Source organism: Cervus canadensis, chromosome X (genome assembly GCF_019320065.1).
Source record: "Cervus canadensis isolate Bull #8, Minnesota chromosome X, ASM1932006v1, whole genome shotgun sequence".
Classification (NCBI taxonomy): domain Eukaryota; kingdom Metazoa; phylum Chordata; class Mammalia; order Artiodactyla; family Cervidae; genus Cervus; species Cervus canadensis.
This window is the reverse complement of record NC_057419.1, coordinates 65,102,609-65,113,853: the sequence shown is the minus strand read 5'-3', so window position 1 is coordinate 65,113,853 and position 11,245 is coordinate 65,102,609.

The window sequence follows — 11,245 nt, the reverse complement described above, 5'->3', positions numbered from 1 at the left end:
CATTTCATTCAAGTATTTCTTTATCTCAACAGCAACAAGTAGTGTATTGTCCTTATTTTAAGTATCTATTTCTTTGGGCTTCACCCATGTCTCAGTGTTTAAGAATCTGCCTTCAATGCAGGAGACACAGGTTCGATCCCTGGGTTGGGAAGATCCTCTGTAGGAGGAAATGGCAACCCACTCCAGTATTCTTACCTGTGAAATCTCACGGACAGAGAAGCCTAGTAGGCTATAGTCCAAAGGGTTGGAAAGAGTCAGACATGACTGAGCACACAGAGCACGTTTCTTTCTAGTTTTTCGTGAACAAATCGGCCCTTCTTTTCTAAATGGGAAGACAGCCTGGGTCTATGAGCACTAAGACTTTGGACCAAATGTATTAATCAATCAAAGGTCCCAGTCAAGAGGACATGGTGATATTTTAGACTTGAACATACTGAAAAGCCAAAAGACTGGATTATCGATATGGTTCAAAATTGTATTAAGAGGAACTGAACTTGAGGCCTCTAAACTAGCATTACTTACTCATGCCTGACGCAAAACAGAGCAAGGAGTTTGGCATCTCTCTTGTGATTCTTTCTGCTATTGCAAGTTTAAAAACACATTTCCTTCTTTCTCATGCCTGAGTAATATTCCATTACACACACACACACACACACACACACACACACACACACACACGTGTATATATATCTCACATCTTCTTTATCCATTCATCATTTGACAGACCCTAGGTTCATTTCTGTATCTTAGCTATTGTAAATAATACCACAATAAACATTGGAATATAGATATCTTTTTGATATCTTGTTTTCATTTTCCTTAGATATATACCCAGAGGTGGAATTATGATATCACTTATAAGTAGAATCTAAAAAAGATGAACTTGTAGAAAAAGAATGTAGAATGATGATTACCAGGGCTTGGGGGGGATGGGTGGAATGGGAGAAATTGGTAGACTTTGGTCTAACACACTTTCAGTTAAAGGATGAATAAGTTCTGGGGATCTAATGCACAGTATTGTGATTTTTATTTAATAAGACTGTATTGCTGTATTGTAAATGTGAAAGCCCCCATTTTCAAATGTGAAAGTTTGTGAGACTAGATCTTAAATGTTATTACCACAAAAAAAAGGAAAATCATGTGACAAATGGAACTGTTAGGTAACATTATGGTGGTAATCATATTGCAGTGTATATGTGTCTAATTAACATGCATTGCACCTTAAAAAAATCAGCACCTCAGAAACCTCAAAATCAGCACGTATATTTGCCTGCGAGAACAGCAAAAGTTTTGTTTTTTCCCCTTTTACTCAATACACAAATACTTAGAAAGCTCAAACACTGGAAAAGCTCAGTTTGTTTTTATATAGGCCTTTAGGACTAAATGTCCTTCTCCTTTGATATTTTAATCCTTTTGTCAGCAGACCTTGCTTGGTTAAAAGCTAAGCCAGTGTGGGTCAGGGCAAGGGCAGCCAGAGTTCCCTATTTTTTATGCTTACTGAGGCCTGTCCTGCCTGATCCAGTTTAAAACCTACTGCAAAATAAAGTGCTGCAACCCAATAAGTTCGATTCCTCACATGACATACTCGCATTGAAACCTGATGCCCACCCCCTTCCCTGCCCAGGCTTTGTTAGAAGCCTGATTTTTTTTTTCTTCTCTAAATATCAGGTCAAAATTTCAAGGCAAAGATCCAAAATGTTGAAATACTAGGTGACTGATGAATAGCATTCTTATCCCCTGTATCCAAGTTAAAAACTAGTTAAGAGGCAGGCAAAAAAATTAAAAAGATTAATCTGAATATAAGTATAGTTTTATTACTGGTGACATCTACAGAGGGATTCCTAAAGCTTTTTGTGATTTAGATAAACTTAAATGGTCAAAAAGAAGCTTAGATATCCAAGTATATACATAATCCTGATGGAATTGAAACTGTAAAACCTCCTAGAAGAAAATATTGGAGGCAAGCTCCTTGACGTTGATCATGGAAGAGCTTTGGGGATCTGACACTAAAAGTACAGGCAACAAAAGCAAAAATAAACAAGAGGGGCTGTGTCATAACTAAAAAATTTCTGCACAGCAAAGTATACAATAAACAAAATGAAAAGGCAGCCTACAGAATGGGAGAGACTATTTGCAAATGTGTATCTGACAACAGGTTAATATCCAAAATGTATAAGGAACACTTACAACTCAACAGCAAAAACAAAACAAACTCCCAAATAACCCAAATGAAACATGGGCAAAGGATCTGAATAGACATTTTTCCAAAGACATATGATTGTCCAACAAGTATATTAAAAGGTGGTCAACTTCATTAATCATCAGGGAAAATGCCAAGTCAAAACCACAATGAGATATCACCTTATACCTTTGGGATGATTACCACTTAAAGGACAAGAGATAACAAGTATTAGTGAGCATATGGAGAGAAGGGAGCCCTTGTGCACTGGTGGTAGGAATATTAATTGGTGCAGCCCCTATGGAGAACCATATGGTGGTTCCTCAAAAATTTAAAGAAAAACTACTATATGATCCAGCAATCCTACTTCTGTGTATATATACAAAGTAAATAAAATCACTCTCTTGAAGAGAGTGCTACATTTCCACAGTCCTTGTGGCATTATTCACAATAGCTAAGATATGAGAACAAGTTAAATGTCTATCAACAGATGAATGGATAAAGAAAATGGGTTGTATAAATACAACAGAATATTATTCATCCATAAAAAGAAGGAAGCACTGCCATTTGTGACAACATGGATAAACCTGGGGGGCATTATGCAAAGTGAAATAAGGAAAGGGAAAGAAGACAAGTACTGTATGATATCACTTATATGTGGAATCTTTTAAAAGAATGCTGAACTCACAATAATAGAGGCTAGAGTGGTGATTAACAGAGGCTGAGGGAAAAAGGGGAGATGAAAAGAAAAAAAGAAAGTACAATGGTGTTTGCCAGGGACTGGGAGGAGGGCTTATGGGAAGTTACTGCTTAATGGATGATGGATGCAGGGTTTCAGTTTTGCAACATTACAAGACTTTTGGAGGTAGGTGGGTGATGGTTGTACAACAACATGAATATACTTAGTAACACTGAACTATGCACTTAGAAATGGTTAATACAGTTAATTTTACATTAAGTGTTATTTCATCATCATAAAAAAAATGGAATTAGAAAGTAGTATCAACTGAAAAGTTGTCAGGTGACATTCTGATTTTATTATTATGAAATATATTTTTCTGACTGCTAATTAAATTCCTAAGTGTACTGAAATAACTATGAACCTTATCTTCTGAGAGCATAAACAGTACCTAAAATGTTGCTAGGGAGAGAAATTGTTTTTGTTTAGCGGGTAAGTCATGTCCAACTCTTCGCGACCCCACAGACTGTAACCTGCCAGGCTCCTCTGTCCGTGGGATTCTCCAGGCAAAGATATGGAGCAGATTGTCATTTCCTTCTCCAGGGGGTCTTCCCGACTCTGGGATCGAACTGACATCTGTGTCTCCTGCATTGGCAGGTGGATTCTTTACCACTGAGCCACCAGGGAAGTCCTTGGAGAGAAAACAAACTGATAAATATAAAAATCTTCAGAAAACATAGAAAGAGGCTAAAAGTTTCCCATTTGGGAAAAGCTTCTGTGAATTTTAAATGAAGAAAAAACCTTTTTTAGAGTAGTAAATTTGAAAAGTTCTACATTTGCTTAAATGTCTTACAGAAAATTGATATTTGGCCATTTGACCCACCCCTACCCCTTTAGCTCACTTTGTTTCAGCAACACACACCTCTGCCTCTTACTCAAATAGATCCAGTCCTTGTTTTAGTTTTCTTCTGAGATATTTTTCTCCTTTTTCACCTGAAAAGTTCCTATGTATCCTTCAATTCACAGTGAATTACTCAGAGCCTGTATTATTCATTTTTAATATGCAAAGAGCATAATAAATGTTAAAATATCAAGAAGAATACTAAAACATACTGAACAAGCAAGATACATTTTAGCAAGTGTAGCAAACGTTTAACATCCTTTTAAGAAATTTAAATATATTTAATTATATAAATTTATAAGAAACACTAAGGTCCTTAATTTAAAATTGTTAGAAATAGGGAAGTAATGGAACTTCCCTGGTGGTCTGGTGGGTAGGAGGCCACACTTTCACTGCAAGAGGCATGGTTCAATCCCTGGTTGGGGAACTAAGATTCAGCATGCTATGCGGTGCAGCAAAAATAAAGTAAAATAAGAAAGTAACGTAGAAGAAGTACAGTGGTAATAAATAAGAAAACTATTCAACCCTTCTGTTAATCAAAGATAAGTATATTAAAGATCAGTGAGATTCCAATTTTCTCCTATTAAATTAACAAAGAATTTGTAAAATACTAATGTTAATGCTGATGAGGATATAATGAGAAAGATATTTTATATGCCATAAGAGACTAATAAAAGACATTTGTTGATATCATTCAAGTGTCTTAAATATAGCTTAACCTGTGATTCAGTTATTTGACTCAAGAATTTGTTCCATAAGGAAAAGATATAAATGAACAGAGCGTATTTATAATAGTGAAAAATTGGAGATGGTCTCAGTGGACAGTCTTCAGAGCCAAAGCAGAATCTGTACAAAAATTATGTGTTCTGCCAATCTTACATTTCAGAACAAATGAAACAAAGGGATATTGGGGAAATTTTTACCAGATTGCATTTTTTAAATGTATGGGTTACCAAGTATTCAGAATCCTGTAACTGCTAATTATAGAAATATTGCTGAACATTTTTTTTTTTAAACCTACTGGCTCTAATGGGTTTTCTAGAGTGAATTCATGTATAATTTAAGGAAGTGCAGAAAATATTGGTTAGTTTTCCAACAGTCTGACAGTTTTTCTAGAAATCAATATCAAAATTTAAGAAGGGGAAGGATTTTCTATTCAATCTCTTCTTAATATCAATCTAAATGGTTAGGTTGATTAATACCTTGTGGGCAGAAGGGAAGCAATATAAGTTCTATTTAATTTACGGATTATTATATCAATGCATCTGCATGTCCCTCTGCTACTTTGAAAATTTTCTTCTTTCTTCTCTCTTTTCAAAGAGCATACTCTTTATAAATTCAAAAGCCAAGAAGACTGTTGTGTTTCCTGTCTACACAAGCGTATCATAAGTTAAAGAATCATTGAAGATTGCTTTTTGTTACAATAGAGAGGGAATAAAATATAAAGAGAAGAGAAGAAAGCATAAACTAACAACTGAATAGCTTTAACCAGCATTATTTCTATGGATGTTTTTGGTTGAGTGCAGTATGCTTATTTTGTATACTATCAGCTTGAATAAAAGGAATTCTTATATAATTGAAGAAGAACTGAGTATTTTCTCCCAAAACAACAGATTCATAGATTATGCACCAAAGAAAGAGCAGTAGTTGTGGAAGTCTGAAATACAGTATTTAAGGTGTTTCCTAGAAGATGAAGTGATGTTAAATGATAACTCTACCTATAGTTAATTGCTTTTTTGTGAAATTCTCTCTCTGATTTGCTCCCATGTTAGGACATTAACAGGGCTTCCCTAGTGGTTCAGATGGTAAAGAATCTGCCTGCAGTGCAGGAGACCCAGGTTCGATTGCTGGGTTGGGAAAATCAGCTAGAGAAGGAAATGGCAACCTACTCCAGTGATCTTGCCTGGAGAATCCTTTGGACAGAGGAGCCTGGCGGGCTACAATCCATGGGGTTGCAGAGTCGGACTTGACTGAGTGACTATAACACTTCCTACTTCCACTTAGGACATTAACAAAGTGGATTTTACATACTCATTTCTGTGGCAGTGTCTGTGATTGGCTTGCTCCGTCCACTAATAATTAAAATGGCACCCATTCTGTTCCCAAAGGGATCAGTTAATTTGTTCCGCCTCCATTACCATAGACTGTGCCATTTATCCCAGTCAGCCATTCTACAGTCAGCATCACTGATCACAGGAGGGATTGGATCAGAGAAGAAGATGAAATGGAACAGGAGAGGAAAAATCTCTCAAAGCATCATACATTTCCCATCAGCAAAGATAGTTTTATCATTCAGAGGACAGAGCTCCCTTTTGTCTTCCCAGGTGTTTGGGGCTTCCCAGGTGGAGCTAGTGGTAAGGAACCTGTCTGCTAATGCAGGAGACATGAGAGACTAGGGTTTGATCCCTTGGTCAGGAAGATCCCCTGGAGGAGGAAAGGGCAACCTATTCCAGTATTCTTGCCCAGAGAATACCATGGACAGAGGAGCCTGGCGGGCTCCAGTCCATAGGGTCGCATAGAGTCGGACGGGACTGAAGCGACTTAGCAGCAGCAGCAACTCCCTTTTATCTGCTCCCAGTGTAGGTTGTGTCAGTCAACCCAAGTTATCTCCACAGTATCCCAGAAAAATGCTTCTCAAGTAAAACTTGTTATCCCATTTAGAAATTTCTTTCGTATTTATGTCAAAACTCAGACACTGAGTTGATAGAAATGATTCAGACTCTGGAGATTGGGGTTATGGCAGTTTACACAGTAGATAAACCAAGAATCATGCTGTGAAGCTTTTGATTCAACAATAACAATGCTGCAATTCCTTTCACATCTCCCCACAAAGAGGAGAGATAGGATTTCAGGTCATCTCCAGTCCCACAAAGCGAGTCATGCAAAGCATCGTCTGAAGTGTCTAGGGAAAGGTACCTACTGGGCCACTTTCCATCTCTGAACCACAAACAAATTGAAAAAAAAATTTTTTTAATAAATTAAAGATTATTTAAATCCTATAGTTCTTTACAATTTTGAGGTATAATCTGATAATAACACTCCCCCACCCCTATATCACCCCTCCTTCCTTCTCTCTCCCTACTAATGACCACTAGTTTGTTCTCTATGAGTCTGCCTCTTTATTATTTTATTCACTAGTTTGTTGTGTCTCTTAGATTCCTCGTGTAAGTGATATCATACAGTATTTGTCTTTCCCTGTCTAACTTATTTCATTTAACATAAAGCCGTTGAAGTCCATCTCTGTTGCTGCAGATGGCAAAGTTTCATTCTTTGATATGCTTGGTAGTATTCCATTGTGTGTGTGTGTGTTTATATATCACTTTTCCTTTACCTATTCATTTGTTGACAGACATTTAGGTTGCTTTCATGCCTTGAGTAATTGTAAATGATACTGCAGTGAACACTGGGGTGCAAGTATCCTTTTGAATTAATGTTTTTGTTTCTTTTGGATGTCTGTCCAGGAGTGGAATTGCTGGGTCATATGTTAGTTCTGTTTTTTAGGTTTGTTGTTTTTTTTTTTTTTGAGAAACCTTCATACCATTTTCCACAGTGGCTGCACCAATTTGCATTCCCACCAATAGTGTACTAGGGTTCCCTTTTCTCTCCATCCTTACCAGCATTCCTTATTTGTGTTCTTTGTGATGATAGCCATTCTGAAAAGTGTGAGATGATACCTCATTATCATTTTGATTTGTATTTCCCTGATGGTTATCTTTTCATGTGACTGTTGGCCATCTGCATGTCCTCTTTGGAAAAATGTCAACTTATTTCTTTGTCCCATTTTTAATTGGGTTGTTTATTTTTTGAAGTTGAGTTTTATTGACTGTTTACATATGTTGGATATTAACCCCTTATTGGTCATATCTTTGCATGATATCATATCATCTTATCCCTTTCAGTAGATTGTGTTTTCATTTTGTCAGTGGTTTCCTTTGCTGTGCAAAAGCTTTTAAGACCATATTTGACAAACCCACAGCTCTAATGCTAAAAGCATTTCCTCTAAGATCAGGAACAAGACAAGGATGTCCAATCTTGCCACTTTTATTCAACATAGTTTTGGAAGTCACAGCCATAACAATCAGAGAACAAAAAAGAAATAAAAGAAATCCAAATTGGAAAAGAAGTAATTTGCAGATGGGATGGTACTATACATAGGAAATGCTAAAGATGTGACCAAAAGACTATTGGAGCTCATCAATGAATTTGATAAAGTTTCAAGATACAAAATTAATGTACAAAAGCTGTTGCATTTCTATATACTAATAACGAACTATCAGATAGCAAAGTTAATGAAACAATTCTATTTACCATTGCATCAAATAGAATAAAATACCTAGGAATAATCCTACTTAAGGAGACAAAAGACATGTACTCTGAAAACTGTAAGATGCTGATGAAAGAAATTGAAGGGGATACAAACAGAGGGAAAGACATAATGTGTTCTTGGATTGGAAGAGCTAATAGAGTTAAGACCACTATAATACCCAAAGTGATCTATGGATTCAATGCAATCCCTATGAAATACCAATGGCATCTTTCATAGAACTAGAGCAAATAATATTAAAATTTGCATGGAAATGCAAAAGATGCTGAATAGCCAAAACAAACTTGAGGAAGAATAATTGAGCTGGAGGAATCATGCTCACTGACTTCAGACTATATTACAGTGCTACAGTAATCAAAACAGTATGGTATTGGCACAAAACAGATACATAGATCAATGGAATAGGATAGAAAGTCCAGAGATAAACACATACACTTGTGGTCACCTAATCTATGACAAAGGAAGCAAGAATATACAATGAAGATAAGACAGACTCTTCAATAAGTGGTGCTTGGAAAACTGGACAACTGCATGTAAAAGAATGAAATTAGAACATTCTCTAGCACCATATACAAAAATAAACTCAAAACAAATGAAAGACCAAAATTTAAGACTGAATGCTATAAAATTCTTAGAAAAAAACGTAGGTAGAACACTCACTTACATAAATCACAGCAATATTTTTTTTATTTGTTTTCTAAAGCAAGGGAAAAAAATTAAAAATAAACAAGTGGAACTAAATTAAATTTAAAAGCTTTCATATACAGATTTTATTCATAAAATAAGTGAATTTTATTTATTTAATTTTATCAGTAGTTGAATCTACCTGGTTTTCTTTTTAAAGAAGACTTGAAAGTGGACAAGAGCCTCAGATAAATCCTCAGAGTAACTTGACTGTGTGAGAAGTACATCAGAATTGAGAATTATCCAAACCACCACATTCTCAGTTTTCAATTACTTTTGGAAAACCATCAAGTATCTCCTGGGATATACATACCTTGGGCTGTTTCTTATCACTAATAGCACTGTAGGTTTATAGCAGTCCTTTCTCAGTGTATGGTCCCCAAATTAGTACTGTTAAATGTGCACCTTAGTCTCCTTAAAATTACATGGTACTTGTTAAATGAGATATTTAAATGCAGTGGAATGTAAGCACTGCAAACAAAAAAGTAAAAAGCAACAACAACAAAGAAAATAAAAACCCTTTGTTTAATGTTCGTAGCAGGTTTTATGACTTCTCTCTCAGACAGAATAGCTCTTGCATTAATAACCATTTCCAAGATGCTTCACCACTTATCTGTATGCCTGTTCAGGTCCCTTGCACTTGCAAGATTCATTAGTGTCAACTAAAATTTCCCCCATTATAGCCAGTGATAGATTGGGCAGGTAGTGTATATTGATGCTGTAATCATTGGAAGAAGTACATGAAATCAGTCCTGTGCTAAAATAATTATTTCCAGAAGTATATTTTTCTATTCAAATCACAGCAATAAGAGGAAATGAGACAACTCTTTAGTTAGGTTATAAAAGCTGCAGTTAGTTTTACTAACTATTAAATGAACACCCTTCACAGACAAATAGGCATTACAGTATAATAAATCATTTATGTCACTTAGTCTAGAAAAGAGAGTGGTAGCAATTTAGGCTCTAAGACTGTTTTTTTTGTTGTTGTTGTTGTTGTTGTTGTTTTTTACTGTTGGTGGTCAGATGTTCAGAGAAAATTATCTTGCAACTCTCAAATTATGTATGAATGAACAGATTATATACCTGTTGCAACAGCACAAAGACACGATGCTTTTCAGTGGAATGAGACATGCATACATGCAAGCAAATTACTAGATTCTCCTCATATACACACTCATATTTACATTTAAAAGTCTCTGGGTAGTATGTGCAATTCTAATAGGTAATTAAAGGAGTAATGAAGTTTTACATCCAGAGTATAAGAATAGCACCCATGAGGGTTAAGCTAGTCAAGAGACAGCCCTGAAGCTTTGTGTTATTGAGTGTCTGGTTCTGTGTGATTAGGTAGATACATGCAGTCATATTACCTGTTATCATTATAGAATGACAGCAGAGATTAGGGATTTGGGTTTATGGCAGAGAAAAATACATCTCTTAAAAGTAAAAGTCTATTATGATTTTTCTTCGAATTCATTAACTTTCATAGCACAGAAAGCGAAATCATCTCTGTTTTACCTCTTTGAGAATCCTTCATCACATCTCCATGAGCACTGCACTTGTTAAGAAGCTCTCCTAGAAAAGTTTTTCAAGTTTATTCAATATTACAGCATCGGCCAAAAAGCAAAAAATTTCATCTAAAATGAATCAGTGGTTCATGCCACTTCTTATATTTATGCACTTGGAGGGGATTGAATATAGAAGAGTATGTGTTGAATTTTGTCTCTTTCAATTAACATTTGAGATTTGAGGGATTAGAAAAATAAATCCATTCTTTTATATATTTCTCAAGGAAAATGTTTAAAGAGAAATCAAACTTATAATCTTCCCTTTCAAACAAGCTTCATCTCTATTCCTGTAAAGCATGGAACTACAATTCTCTCTATTATACAAGCTTAAAAGCTCACAGCCACCTTCCGGTTTTCACATTGGTCATGCACTAGGATCTGGGGAGATAAAGTATCAAACAAAAGCACACTTTGGTAGCCAGTCACCAAGATGTCCCTCAACCATTCTCTTCTCTTGGCATCTGTACCCTTGTATAGTCCCCTCTCATTTTGAATTATGACTGATCTATGTGACCAATAGGATGTTGTAAAAGTAGCAGTGTGAGACTTCTGACCTAGATTATAAAAAACATTACAGCTTCTGCCTTAGGCTCTTCAGTTACTCACTCTGGGGAACGCCAGTCACCACAACATGAAGACATACAAGTTGACTTATAGAAAAGCCTTTGAGGGGAGCAGTTGATGCTTCCTGCCAACAGCCAGCACTGCCTTATCAGCCGTGTGAGTGAGCCACCTTGGGAGTGGATGGTTCAGCCCTGGGTGAGCCTTCAGGTAACTGCAGCCTTGACTAGCAGCTGCCCATAACTTCTGAGATTCCCCAAGACAGAATCCCATCCCCCAGCTAAGTCAACTCCCAAATTTCTGATCCTCAGGAATTTTAAGAGATAAGATACATTTATTGTTGTTTTATGTC